A 15,593-nucleotide genomic window follows, 5' to 3' on the forward strand; every position below is an offset into this window, starting at 1 on the left:
CATCTAATGATCATCGTATTTTGTGAGGATAAATTTACTCTTGTGTTTTTTGACAGTGCCATGACATTAGAGAGTTTTCTGTCATCACAGATCCGATTATTAGGATCTGATGACCTTATGTTGGTGTGTCAAACTTTTTTTATTGGTTTGATTCTTTGTGGAGTTGAAATCTTTCATCGACACAATGGTGAATATATTGTGATTCGACAGACTCACTTCTAGGGTATCATCCCCGGCCAAAGTACGTTCATCGATCAAGGTTTCCCATCTATTTGGATGGTAGTCTCAAGGGGCTTTCAAAAATCATTATTGATAATGTTCGTGTGGGTGAAAGAGTGACAACACCATTGCTCCAGTCCAATTGCAACCTCTTTACCGAAGTTTTTGGAGTATTTCTTTTAGCAGAGATTGATACAACAAACAAGGTATTTACAAGAGATTTCATTGTAATTCTTAGTCACAGGAGCTACTTTGTATTTTATTGATTCTTATATCCAAATCAGTACACCTGTAATTGTTATGAGCATGAATAAAATTACAGGTGTTTCAAAAAGAACACATCCTTATATTACAAAAAATAAAATTACATTAAAATTCTTATAGGTGCCGGGGTCTTCTATACCTCCTCTGTAGGCCTCGCCTCGGTGAAGCAAATTTTTTTAAACCCAAAAATTTGTAGAAGCAGCGTCAGAAGAGTCATCGATGCAAACCAACAGACATCAGCGGCCACGATCTGCTAAGGATACCATCGTCCGGAGAAAAAACTGCCAAAAAGGCCTATGGAAACTCTGAAGACCATGAGAACCGATCAAATCCATGCGGGTCCATTGAAAACCAAAAACTACTGGATCTCAGAAGAACCACTAAAGACACAACTCCACATGACCTTTGTCGACGATATGCACACCAACAAAACTGTAAATTGGCGGGGAGCAAGGGTGGCACCACCGTAGAGGCAGGTAGGGAGGTCGCCGAGGGTGGCCGAACGTGCTCCCCTAATCCCCTAACCTTGATCCTCTGACTAGTACCCTGAAGCCCAACTTAGTCGTCCCAGTAGCTAGAGTGCAGCTCACAGACAAACAAAATGAGAAGAGGAGGATGAAAACGATTCATTTCGGACGAGGGCCAACACTTAATTAAATAATGACGCCTAGTACCTTCATGAGATTGATGAATCATGTGCTTAGAACTTTCGTTGGCAAGTTTGTGGTTATTTACTTTAATAACATTGAGAAACAGTATAACGGGGGTAGCTACGAGCCTCCACAGCGATTTCAATGTCTCAGCCGTCGGATCATCAAATGTACGGTATAGATCAAAGTCGAGCGTCCCTGCTCGCGCGCGCACGTCGCGTGCCGTCTCGCGGGCCGCTGCTCTGGGGAACGACCTCCTATTCCTGTCACTAATTGGGTCGTCAAGGCCCACTTATTCCCGCTCGGACGCTGACAACCCAGATCACCCCCGAACAAACAGTTCCTCCGTGCCATCGTCCTTCCTCCTCTCGATGCGGTGGCGTTCCTCGCTTACCCCTCCTCCATAGCCCCTTCCTTTCCGTTTTAAAATTTTATGTCCTGCAGCATTCGTGTATTTAATGGCGGCTGCGGCAGACACTCGTGCCGCCGGCTTTCACCGGAGGCAAACTACCTGGATGGTTCGGTGGCGATGGAGGCGCTAGGTACCTGATTTCTCGTGTGCCTTCTCCTCGCCTCTGCTCTTCCCAGTGATGCGGGCCCAGGAACAGAGTCCAACCTTCTCCTTCTGTTTGTTCCATCTTCTAATTGTTCCTTCGTGTTCTGCATGCTCTTTGACAAACTTCAAATTTTGTTTTTATGTCTCAGTGTGTACGGTTTCAATTCCCATGTGAGAAGATCCTTCTGAGGAAGGCCAAAAATTGGTACTGAAATTCTGAATATGCATAGGTACAAAGAACCTTGAATTTGTCCAAGTGAGCATGGCATTGATTCCGGTTCTGTGATATTTGTGTCTAACTTAATTCATCTTGACACCTGTTCAAAATAAATAAATTCATCTTGGCATGATTATTATGTGGTTGAAGTGCTAATCAAGTGAGCTGGGCATTTAGTTTCTTCGTCAACATGCTAATAGTAGATTTGTGCCATGCTATTAGGAATAACATCTTATTTTATCCACCGGTCTCTGGTAAATGAGAAGTTCACTCTTTGTTTACACTTGTGACTAAAACACATTCGATTTCCTATTGTAATTTCTTTTTCAGATTTTGGTATGTTATTCTCAAATATATTATGCGCACAATTTATTTCTGGAAATATTTTCCCCTTTCTCTAGAGTCCATATTCACTGTTAATTTCTGAAAGTCAATTTTCATGTTGTTTAGCCCACAATGCTCCTAAAAGTATTACATGGCACGTGGAGCGCAGGGTGAGTGCCCATGTTAGCAATCTTGTGCTCCTTTTTCAAGATTTAGGGTTTAGTTTGATTAAGAAAGCTTGTTGCACTGTATTAACACTGCTTGATCTATGGTTTGTAAGCTTTTGAGACCTAGATCCTCTCTTTGGCAAGTATTGCAGGAAACCGGTGAAGGCGAAGCCATTTGTGAATGCAAGGCAGGCAGACTATTAAGTATGTTTTATGATTTTATGAGAAGCTTAAATTTTCAGCTGAATGAGTTTCCCAAGATTGCACATCTGAACCTGATCTTCCTTTTACTTCCGTAGATGCCATGAAACTGTAAAGGTATCTTCCTATTCCTGCGCGCGCCCAGGTTGTCTAAGAAAAGCAGTCAATCAGTTGTGAGATCTCTTACTGCTAAAATCAGTGGTCGGTGTGGTATGAATAAAATCCGTAGCATGACATTTGGATCGGACGTTTCTATGTGTACATGACACACCTTGAGGATTAAAGTTGCGCTTGAGTCAATTCGAATATTGTACAGTTGATCTATTTTGTTTATTAGGAGTTAGATCCAAAAAGCTAAGTTATATGTGATAAAATTCAACTTATGGTCTTTCTATATAATGGTTTATAATTTGTTACGGTCTTAGGGAAAATATCTGTCACATATATTCGGACCCATACAAACTATTCAATTTTTCTCAATTACTGCTTGGATTTTTCAAAAAAATAGTCTAAGTATTTGTTGTCAATATGAGCGGGCGCGGCAAAGCGTGCCTTCATGTTCTAGTCATTATTTATAGCAAAACTTTGGATGAACATGTTGAACACACCCGTTGTGTGCGTGTTGTCTAAGAGAGGAGAAATTATTCTAACAAGGAAAAGTGCACCTTTCGCACCAACAAATTTGTATTACCTGTTGATACTTCTTCAACGTATCTACTTTTCCTAATGCTTTTTCTCTTGTTTTGGACTCTAATTTGCATGATTTGAATGAAACTAACCCCGGACTGACGCTATTTTCAGCAGAACTACCATGGTGTTCTTTTTGTGCAGAAATAAAAGTTCTCGGAATGGAACGAAACTTTGCGAGGAATTTTTACCCAATAAAAGAGAATTTCTAGAGTCAAGAGCCACCTGAGAGGGGCACCTGCGTGGGCACAACCCACCAGGGCGCGCCTGCTCCCCCAGGCGCGCCCAGGTGGGTTGTCCCCACCTGGTGGCCCCGTAGACCCTGACGCTACAAAATTCTATTTTTCTAGAAAAAATAAGGGAGAAAGAATTATCGCGATCCACGAGACGGAGCCTCTGTCACCTCCAGTTCTTCATCGGGAGGCCAGACCTAGAGCCCGTTTGGGGCTCCGGAGAGGGGAATCTTCGTTCTTCGTCATCACCAACCCTCCTCCGCCGCCAATTCCATGATGCTCCTCATCGGGAGTGAGTAATTCCTTCGTAGGCTCGCTGGTCGGTGAGGAGTTGGATGAGATTCATCATGTAATCTAGTTAGTTTTGTTATGGCATGATCCCTAGTATCCACTATGTTCTGAGATTGATGTTGCTATGACTTTGCCATGCTTAATGCTTGTCACTTTGGGCCCAGGTGCCATGATTTTAGATCTGAACCGTTTATGTTATCACCATTATATCCATGTTCTAGATCCGATCTTGTAAGTTATGTCACCTACTACGTGTTATGATCCGACAACCTCGGAGTGACAATAGTCGGGACCACTCCCGGTGATGACTGTAGTTTAAGGAGGTCATGTATTCACCTTGTGTTAATTATTTGTTCCGGTTCTCTATTAAAAGGAGGCCTTAATATCCCTTAGTTTTCAATTGAACCCCGCTGCCACGGAAGGGTAGGAAAAAAGATATCATGCAAGTTCTTTCCATAAGCACGTATGACTATTTACGGAATACATGCCTACATTACATTTATGAACTAGAGCTACACAAAAAAAGACACATCCGTGACATTTTGGGCCGAACGAATTTTTTTCTGTCATACTTATGACACTTCTATGACGATAATTGTGACAAAACCCGATATCATCATAGATGTGGTGGAGTCCTACTTCTATGACAAAAAATCATTACAGAAAATGGGCTTTCCGTCTTGAGCAGGCCGGAGACGCAGCTGCATGACATTCTTTGGGCCATCCATGATGGAAAAAACCGTGGTAGAAGCGAGGACGAGGAAAATATCAGGGAGTTCCCGATTACGGTGGGTGGTCGGGGGCCGAGTGATGCGCGTTTCTCTCGTACGTACGCGCGTGTGTGCGAGGCATTGCGCTCTAACTGAACCCGAGCGAGCCATTAGGCTCTAACTGAACCCGAGCGATTGCACTAGCTACGTTACTGAACCCGAGCGATCGATCCCTTACTGTTAACTGAACCCGAGTGATTCCTTCGCTACTGCTGCTAACTGAAGCCGATCGATACTGCCTCTGGATGAACAGTGAGCGTTGTTGGGGGGTTTGGATGAACAGTTCTCGGTGGGGGGTTAGATGAATAGGAACCCGTGGTAGTAGAGGCCGTTGCCGCTGGATGAACAGGACCTCGATTGATCGAGCCGGTTGGGGGATGGATGAACAGGACCCCGTGGGGGGCTGGATGAACATGACCCCGTGGAGGGCTGGATGAACAGTAGCCCATGGAGGGGTGGTTGAACAGGATCCCCTGGAGAGGGCTGGTTGAACAGTAGCCGGTGGAGGAGCGCGTGGTGGAGGCTGGATGAACAGGAGCCTGTGGATGAACAGTCGCAGGTGAAGGCTGGAGGAGGTCGACGGTGGATGAACAGTAGCCCATGGAGGCAGTCGACGGTGGAGATGAACAGTATCCTATGGAGTCCCGTTTTGCGGTACGCCACACCCGTCCCGATGAACAGGACCCCCGTTTCGACCGTAGCGCTCCAACACAAGTCCGTTTCCTCCGTTTTGGGGTATGCCACACCCCTCCAGATCAACAGGACCCCGTTTCCATCGTAGGAGGCCCGTTTTCTCCGTTTTGCGGTACGCTAGACCCCTCCCGATGAACAGGATCCTGTTTCGACCGTGGTCGGTCGAACACAAGGCCGTTTCCTCCGTTCTGCAGTACTGCATGCCTCGTTTTCATCGGCTGTTCCGTCCAAGCCGGTTGGCTCCCAATGAACACAACGTATTCCGACCCAGTCGGTTGCCTCCCGATGAACAGGACGCCGTTTCTCCGTTCCGACCCAGCCGGTTCGCTGCCCGATGAACAGGACGCCATTGCTGCCGTCCGTTGCCTCTCCATGTACACAAGCACTAGCCGTCTGTATATATATGCGCGAGTAGACGTTTGAGACCTCGCCCACATGTACGTACGTGGCCGTATTTACTTTCTTGCACCCTGGCCGCTGTACGTACGTGTACATGCTACGTGCGCGCCTCTACTACGACACGTGCGCGCCTCTACATCGATCAGTATGTACGTACATGTTCGCGACCAGAATGATAACGCTACGTACGCTTCGACCAGGTGGGTCCCGATTGTCAGACACTTTCTTGCATGCGAAGATGTAGTTGGTGGGTCCCAACATTTAGGGGGCGAATCAATTTTTTTGCCCATAATATGGACGCACTTCCTTGCGTGCGAAGATGTAGCTGGTGGGTCCATGCAGTCAGGGGGAGAAAATATTACTTTTCAGGGTAAAAAGGATGCAGTCGCATGCATGCGTCCATGGGCGTGGTGCGTCCCCACTGTCAGCCTCTCAGTACAGTCATCTTCCGATGACTCTCGTTTGTTGACCATGTTGACCACACCGTGCCGAGCGCACCAAGGCCGGTGGACGACGGCGAGGCCCCAGACTGGAACGACCCTTAGATGGGGAAGAGGCAGCAATGGAGTCACAGATGGAGAGGAGTGTGAAATTTGACTGGTTCGGGTGCGATGCAGCACTCTCGTCCACGGGAGACAGGAGCAAGAATAGAGGTTGAAGAAGGAGCACGGCTGTTGGATTGACATCCAATGGTCCAGCTGGTAGAATCATTTGTTGATTAAGTTGACAAAGCCTTGCATACACGTCCGCTTAGTAGGCCCATAAGCCAGCCACCAAATCTGATGGGTCCCAGCTGTCAACGGGAGGAATAGTTTTTTTCGCATAACAAGGAGGCACTTCTTTCCGTGTGAAGATACAGCCGGTGGGTCCCAACTGTCAGGGGGGACATTTTTTTCAGCTTAATATGGAGGAACTTTTCTTGCATGCGACCATGGACGTCGTGGGTCCCAGTCGTCAGGCTCTCCATGTACAGTCCTCTTCCGATAACTCTTGTTTGTTGACCACGCCACGCTGAGCGCAGCGAGGCGGTGAATGGCGGCGAGGCCCCGGACGGGAACGACCAGGAGTTGGGAAGACGCGGCAGTGGAGTCGCAGATTGAGAGGAGTACAAAGGTTATAACTGGTTCTGGTGCGGCGTGGGGCTGCAGTCGGTGGAGAATAATATGAGGTGTGGAGGGGCAGAGGGATAGCCTGGCCGACGGCGGGGTAGCGCTTCACATCGATGCGTGCTAAGTAGAGCCGCTAGCTGGCGAAGGCTGGACCAGGCGGTCCCAGCGATGCTGGAGGAAGAAGACGAGAGATTGAAGGTGCATGCCGGCCGTTGGGTATAAGTCCAATGGTTGTGGATGTCATAATCATTTTTTGACCAAGTTGCCAATGCCCTGCATAGGCTTCGACCTATTGGCCCATATATCAGCCTGCAAAAATATGGCATATATTTAACCCATGTTTTCTAGAATGTACAGTCCATTTGCTGGGCTGGGTGAACAAATAATTTCACGTCAATGCGGCCCATTTAATATTTTCTAAGAAATATCAGCCCATTTGCATTTTCTTGAAATACACGAATTAGCTGGGCTCATTCTATATATAATGTTAGGTTAGAAGGAGCAATTAATATCAAAAAATAAACCATTGCAACACATTTTTTATATATAAAATTAACAAATTAGTGAGTTATTGCTCAAAATAAAAATGAGTGCGTTATTATTACATTGGTTCTTAAAATCTTCGCGAGCTTTTGTGCGCAATCATCAGAATTTTCCTACCTACGAGTCAAAAACAACCAGAATTTTCCTTGCCAACTTATGTTAAACATTTACTTTTATAAGTTAATGACACGTGGGATGTTTTTATAATGTATATATAAGTCTTTATAAAATATACGATAGTAGTAATAATATAAATATATATAATGTGGTTAGAAGGGAAAACATAAATTGGACACAATATTATTATTCTTATATATAGATAAATAGAACAGAGATCTGTGTTTTATTAAGAAAATACATTGGGTTGTCGATATTTAAGAAAAAATAAAACCTACGCTGGGAGGCCCATAGGCCGGTATGGACCTCAAAAAATAAGTTGAAACCACTATCTCCATATGTCGTGGGCTACACATACCTAGGCCTAGCTGATACTTGTTCGCCCTCTGAAAAAAATGGTACTTATCAGCTAGATCCCCGAGCGAACTGGATTAAAGAGGGGGCCAGCGGCGCGACTGAAGAAGCACATCAGACACGATTTTTTTTCTTTAGTGAATGGCTCTCGATGGCGTTTTTTACTTGCCTCTGCACCATACAACTTGTATTTTTAGCCTCCGAGACCGTGGTGGACCAGCAACCCATTTGCTGGGCGGGCCAACCTACAGAAACCAGCACTCGATTTTTTATCAAGTCCCCAAAACAACGCAGTACTATGCTTGTTTTGAGGCCAAAAACATTACTGTAGGGGTTGAGCGGGGGAGGGGGGAAGACAGAGCAAAAATATTAAAAAGAGCTGATGTGCCGTTTCTACCCTAACAAAGCAGGTGCAGTTCTTCCCGGGAAGAAGGTGTGCCGTTGACACCCACACGCCACAAATCCCATAGTAGACATACTAACAAGTTCACACACAAATACAACAGAACAGGTAAACATTCGTTTCAAACTCAGGTTCATAGGACACGTTCATATTCATAGCCAACATTGACAATCAACAACTCAAAAGATTCATATATATACACAAGTTCAGCATGTCTATGCATCCAAATGATTGATAGATCACACGACAATATTCATAGATAATCCACAAAAAGATTCAGATATACACATGTTCAGTATGTTTATGCAACCAAATGATTGAGATCACAACCAATATCATCCATGGACGAACTTTAATTACCTAGGATACAGACTGGTAAATGGTGTTCAGTCGGAGGTACTTCTTGCTAAAATTAATGCTTGTACAAGTAAACTTTCGAGTACATAAGAGGCAACATAGACAATATTAACTTTGCTTGTATGTTTATCCTCAAATAGTGGCCTCGTGCCGAGGGAGGTTTGAGCAACTTGGCCACTACTTTCATCCAACTAGTTTACTGGCTCATCTTGGTCCTGTAGCTCGCCAAAATTCTACATTGCAGACAAGAAAGGAGGCGGTTGAGAAAATGAACCACCCAAATTTTTTGTGTAGTTCAACTGAAATAAAGCATCCCTGACGTGCAGACTGATTAAGTGCCAGATGAATATACACGTCAACCAACTTGTCTGGAATCTTTAAACTCCACGCCATACAGTTCGGTACCATATGTGCCGATAACCAAAAGGCACAAGTTGGGACCAAAGACTGGACTGCGTTTTTCTGGGCTATGCGCCAAGCAATATTTTTGGCGTTCACTCTCCTAATACTTGGAGTTTGACAACTAGTTGACGCCGGTTGATACTCGAATGAATATAGGCACTTCTTCTTGTCAACATCGATGCTTGTCTGAGTGAACTTTGGAGTACATAGCAGCAACATAAGTACCTGTCCGTCTGATCCTTTTGTGTAGTTCTACTGAAATCACCCAATGTAATGATTTTCCTGCAGTTCAGGCTCCAAGTTACTCCTTTATGAAATCGGCAAAGAGTAAAGACCAGTACCAACCTGTGTGAGGTAGCATATCAATTACTATTTGCTTTGACTGGAATCCGAGATAAGCCAAGCGACTGACAACAAAGGAAGGAAGCAAGCCCAGATTAGCGACTGACAGGAAATGAAGGAAGATGTCGAGGCAATGAAGCACCCAAAGTTTTTATGCAGTTTCACCAAAATCGAGCATCCGTGTTGGCACATATATTGAGAGAGTGAGATTACTGTAATAGTGTGACTAGTTGGTGAAACACACACTAACAAATAGAAGCACCCTCATTATCTTAATGGGTAAAGTTAGCAACATAGTACTTTGCTTAAAGAGAGGTGACGGTGTCATGGACTAGGGGGTACTCACCACATCGTCTCCCGATCAGTTGGATTGGGCCGAGGACCCCCATGGCCGGTTACTCATGGGCCAGTTCGGACAGCCGAAGACATATACGAGGAAGATTCCACAAGACTTGGTGATCAAGACAAGGACTCCTCTCCACCGATGTATTCGACTAGGACTCTTGTTATCCTAGGCCTCTGGTATGTTATATAAGCCGAGGCCAGGCTAGTCAATAGATTATTATGACATTACTCATCATACTTGTAGGGTTTAGAACATAATATACGATCTCGAGGTACATCAACTCTTGTAACCCTTATACTCATCAAAGTCAATCAGGCACGAAGTAGGGTATTACCTCCATCAAGAGGGCCCGAACCTTGGTAAACATCATGTCCCCTGTCTCCTGTTACCATCGTTCCTTAGACGCATAGTTTGGGACCCCCTACCCGAGATCTGCCGGTTTTGACACCGACAATAGTACTTTCATTGAGAGTTCCGTTGTGTGATCGACAAAGGATCAATGGCTCGCCCGCAGATCAACTGTGATGCCGGCATCTTCGTCGCCGGCTCGACTGGTCACCTTGGCTCGACCGAGGACCACGCTCCATCTCCGATCGTCATGTTCGGATGAGGGCCTTCATCAACATCAACTCCGATCTCTATCAAGATCATGGAGGAATCATCCATGGAGCTCGGGGGCTCAACATCAACATTGCCCTCGGGCGACCGTGCTGTTTTTCTAAACAGCGAACTTGTATTTGCTGCCACCACCTCTTCGAGCATCGCTTTGATGATCTCTTCAGTGGAATTGTGCGGAATTTAGTATACGACAACCATGCAAAATTTCGTCGAGTTCCGATGGAGGAATCTTCGTCAATCTACGATATACTGGAGCCCTGTCAAATCTGGACGGGAATCTGGACGAGTTTAGGGCATGGCCTACAGCACCTAGCTTGGACATCCTTTGGAAGATCCAACCGTTGATCGGCTGCGGAATTCCTATATCTAACACCCCTCAAAATTTAAGCTTAATCCGACCGTCCAAACTCCGGGAACATTCTGATTAGTGCATCACTTTTCGGGTCTGTTTCCTGCGCGAATACGGATCCGACCTGAATTCATGTTTCTTTATGAACGTGATATGGGACAACCTTCTTAAAGGAATTTGCTCCAAGGGTATTGTGCATTGTTTTTAAACACGTGCCGATAAAATTTTAAGCCTCCTCTGAGGTAATCTTCACTATCATGCTGGTGTCAAACTAGTCCGGCCATATTGTTCCACAGTTGCCGACCTGCGCTAGACACGTCGTCGCCTTTTGAGCCAGGCTCAACTTCTTCGGATCATCATCACGGCGAGCGAACAAGAGTTCGGAATCAACAAGGATAAATCATCACCAACATCGCCGCCCCATGGATTACACGGAGCAGGCACACAACCATCTCCGCATGGTCACTTCATCAAACCGGCATTGACCGCGTCATAAATTACGACTTGCCTCGGCATGGCCGTACTGTTGCTTCTTCAAGCCGATGTCCATCACGTCGAACTGCTTCAACACCTTGGCTGACATGGCAGCTGCAACGTATCCTTACCGACCTGCTCCATCTGCTCGGCTAGACCACGAGCTTCACCATCTCTTCATCAAGTTACTTCGGAGACCTCGGCGTCACCACCCGACCAGCTTCATCACATTAGCTAGACCACGGGCTTTTCCTTGGCGAGCCAACCTTTGCCAGCATCGTCATGCCACCGCTTCATCACCCATCAGGCAATGGGTGTGCAGATCGAGTCCCATGTTTGGGAGTAACCTTTCTTTAGATTGCTACAACAGACAAATCAAGTGCTATTAATCCTAGTATTTTTTTCTTGCCTGGGTTTATTTTTCCCAAGGAATTATTACTCTGATTTGTTTCATCATCTATACACAGGTCTATCAAATGGTGGCCGCATTAACAATGATGGCATAGCGGTTTGGTAAATTTCCATATACAGTTCGGCGAATGCCGCATCCGGAACTCACACTGGCCCGCGAATTCAGGCTTGGCCACGCCTTCACCGCGTCACGCCGACGCCCTGCATTGACATGACTTCGGCGCCATGCCACATCTCTTTCAATAAATTATTTTTTACGAAAAGCAATTATCCTTTTTTGGACCGCACTATTTTATGTGGGTAGGTACTTCGACTGTGTCACGTGGTCTCTTCGGCAAGCCGACGCCGTCGTTCCAATCGGCGTAAATCGGCTCGCGTGATCACCTTGTTCATCGTGTTGACATACCGACGTGTTCGGTTGCCTCAGGGACTTCGGCATCACCGAGAGAGCTCTACCTCATCGAGTGTAGATAATCTGGGCCGGGCAGCACTTTCACCTCGGCGTACTGACGTACCACGTCACCTCGGCTGACCGGGGGCTTCGTCATCACTTCATTAACACACGCTGGGGCGGCGTCACACTACTGGCCTGCTCCGTCGCCACGGTAGGACTGGGGTTTTCACCTCGCCCATCGACTATGCCGCGTCACCACTTAATTAAGCCGAGCTCTTTACTCGGACATCTCGGGACTAGCTTGGGGGCTGGGATCTCGTCCCGCCACAATCTCGGCCTACGTCATCAACATCGAGCACATTAGCCAGCTAAGTCGCTTTCATGCTCAAAAACTTTCAATTTTAAATTTTGTTCGGTTCGACCAAGCATTATACTTTTTGGCAAAAAGTTGTTTGTGACCAAACTCTTTGTCAAAGCCTTGTTTGTTGCAAGCAAATTCAAATACCTCGCTTACTTGGGGGCCTCCTTCACGAAGCTTTTCCTCTTGCATATGATTATACTTGTACGGCTTCGTTCCTTGTTCGTGTATTACACCACAATATGCACCATATTGACTTAAGTGTTCCGCAAGCTGGGTTCCCTGGCTCCTGTGCTTACCCCTACGTTCCCGATTGTTCGGCTAGGGAGTAAAGGGAGCACCTCTGCGATTGTCACGACCAGGTCATCCGAGCTCTGACCTCAGACTGGGTGAAGCCGAAAGCTAACGCTCTTATTGTTTTCAATCATGGTCGGCACACAACGGAACTCATGAGTACAAAAAATCTATTGCACAAGTCTCATAGTAATAATGAGAACCGAAGAAAGGTATCGGTGGGGGTACTATTTTCTTCAAAGATGCTTCTTACACTTCGTCAGTAATATAGCATAAGTTCTCTGAGCGCGCTTTGTCTGTTACACCCTTATGGCCTGATTGCCTGGTCATCAAAAACACCGTCGATACTCTCGACAGGTGGAGTACATGACACTTTTCGGCCCTTGGCCGAAGAGGGAGAAGCCGACGGTCGGCTAAGACGCGTTTAAAGTTCGGGTGAACACAAATATGATATAAGTACTTCGGTACATACAATCATTATACATAAAATTCTTTTACCCAAGTCACTTGGGGTCTCTTAAAATTTATATGAGCTGTTTTATAGTAAATGTGTTTTCTTCTTGGTCGTTGCAAAGTCTTTTTCTACCGCTCCTTTTTCGACTCTAGTTTATGGTCAATAGCTGGATAGCATGTCTTCTCTCTGAAAGCCGCTTGAGTTTAGTTTGCTAAACTGACCTCAGAGAAGTACTCCGCCTTTGGGATAAGGAGCTTGAAGCCGTAGGCTGACCCGCGTGAAGTCTTGAGATCGGATGTGTCATGTTAAAGCACGATAGAAGCACATTTTTTCTTCCAATTTTCGGATTGGCACCAGACACTTAACGTCAAGTTTTTACTGACGTTTTTTGGTTTTCCAAGCTTATGGCACTTTCAAACTATTTGTGTTTTCAGCACAAGCCTCGCAGTGCAACGCCGGACACATTTAGAGATTCGGCAAAAACATTCTCGGATATTGCTATATATGCGTCGATTTTGATTGTGTCTTCGGTCAATAGTTGTGTTGCCCGGCTCCTGCGCTTGCCTCCTACGTTCCGCTTTGTTCGGCTAGGTGTGCAAAGGGAGAACCACTGCGATTGTGCTTCCAGCTCACATGGTTAAGCACCTCAGTGGAGAAAGCTGAAAACTGACTGTCACAATAAGCGTAAACTGGTCAGCGATCCGATGACTGTGTTAAATGACAGGCCATTCATAACATTGGCCGAAGTGTTTACGGCTTGACCTCGACTATCGCCGAACACTACCGAGGGCTAGTAACTGGCCTCCCAAGCTAAATCCTCAATATTTTGCTCTTACATTAGAGCTGAGGTTTCATGATCATGCTTAGCATGACAACCCAAAGAAAGGAACCGATAGCGGGACTATTTTCTTTGGAAGACATTTCTTATAACATATCTCTCTATGTACCTTTGTTTATAAAACCGTATGGCCAGATTGCCTTGTTTGTCGTAAATCTTTGCCCTCATAAAGGCTTTATAAAGTAGGACAAACACTCCTCGGCTACTGGCCGAGGAGGTGGAAGCCGATGGTCGGTCAACAAAGTTTTGTACAATGCGGATCCGAGCATTAATGACGCAAAGTACTTGGATACATAGAGTCATTACACATAATTTGTGATTTTACTATGGATATTGATCCTTAATTCGGCCACCCATGCCCGCATTAAGGCTCGGGGGCTACTGGGCTTCGGGCTTATTATCTACAAATATTAAAGGGGCACATCGATCCCCTGATCTGGTGTTGCCACCCGACCAGTGTCTCGGGTGCTACTGCACTGCCTGTTCAGTGCAGAAAATTTTAAGTGCAATACAGTTTCCGAGGAGATTTTGATCCTCAGGTTGGTCGGCCGCACCCAACCTGAGTCTCGAGGACTGAGCACGCCGCTTTTCGTTTCCCGAAGTATTCTGCCGAGCTAGGACTTGATCCTCAGGCCGATTTTGCAAATCAACCCGAGTCTCAGCGGCTACTAGGATCAACGGTCTTACATCATCCTTCAGGTGCATCTCGGGTTTTAGACCGATACACGCCTTGATGGCTACTGGCTATATATCTCGGTAGAGAATAAATTGCACCAATCAAAAATATTGACAAAAAATCAACCCATAGTCGGGGTGGTGCACCACCTCGGAGGTAGTCCGGCATAAAGCTCGGATTTGAATGGCTGGCTCCATAGAGGGCGTTTCTGGCATTAAGCTAGGCTAAACTCTTTCAACTTTTTTGAACCAAGGTGATTTATGATACCTCGGATACAGTCCGGCGTTGGAGCTTGGATATAGTCCAGCATTGGAGCTCGGAAGCGGTCCGACGTTGGTGCTCGACTGCAAAAGATACCTCAAATGCAGTCCGGCATGGGAGCTTAGACGCAAGAGGACGCTGCCGCCCGGGAACAACTTCAAACCTGAGGTGTGGCATAAAAATAACAAGGCATTGATAAAGGCCGAAGACTTAAAGGGCTCCTCAGATACCCGACGTGTGAGATCTTCAGATTTAGCTCGGCAATCCCCAAGATAGAAGATGGGAAAATTTGTTGAACCAGTTTTCAAGACCGGCGACCGAAGACGAAGAACAATCGAAAGAACTGAGGCGCGTCCCCAACTTGAAGACCGGTTCAGGGGGCTACTGATGGTGTCCTGGACTAGGGGGTACTCACCACATCATCTCCTGATCAGTTGGATTGGGCCGAGGACCCCCATGGTCGGTTACTCATGGGCCAGTTCGGACAGCCGAAGACATATACGAGGAAGATTCCACAAGACTTGGTGATCAAGACAAGGACTCCTCTCCACCGATGTATTCGACTAGGACTCTTGTTATCCTAGGCCTCTGGTATGTTATATAAGCCGAGGTTAGGCTAGTCAATAGATTATTATGACATTACTCATCATACTTGTAGGGTTTAGACCACAACATACGATCTCGAGGTATATCAACTCTTGTAACCCTTATACTCATCAAAGTCAATCAAGCAGGAAGTAGGGTATTACCTCCATCAAGAGGGCCCGAATCTGGGTAAACATCGTGTCCCCTGTCTCCTGTTACCATCGATCCTTAGACGCA

The sequence above is a fragment of the Triticum dicoccoides genome, chromosome 1A, assembly GCF_002162155.2.
Source record: "Triticum dicoccoides isolate Atlit2015 ecotype Zavitan chromosome 1A, WEW_v2.0, whole genome shotgun sequence".
NCBI lineage: Eukaryota > Viridiplantae > Streptophyta > Magnoliopsida > Poales > Poaceae > Triticum > Triticum dicoccoides.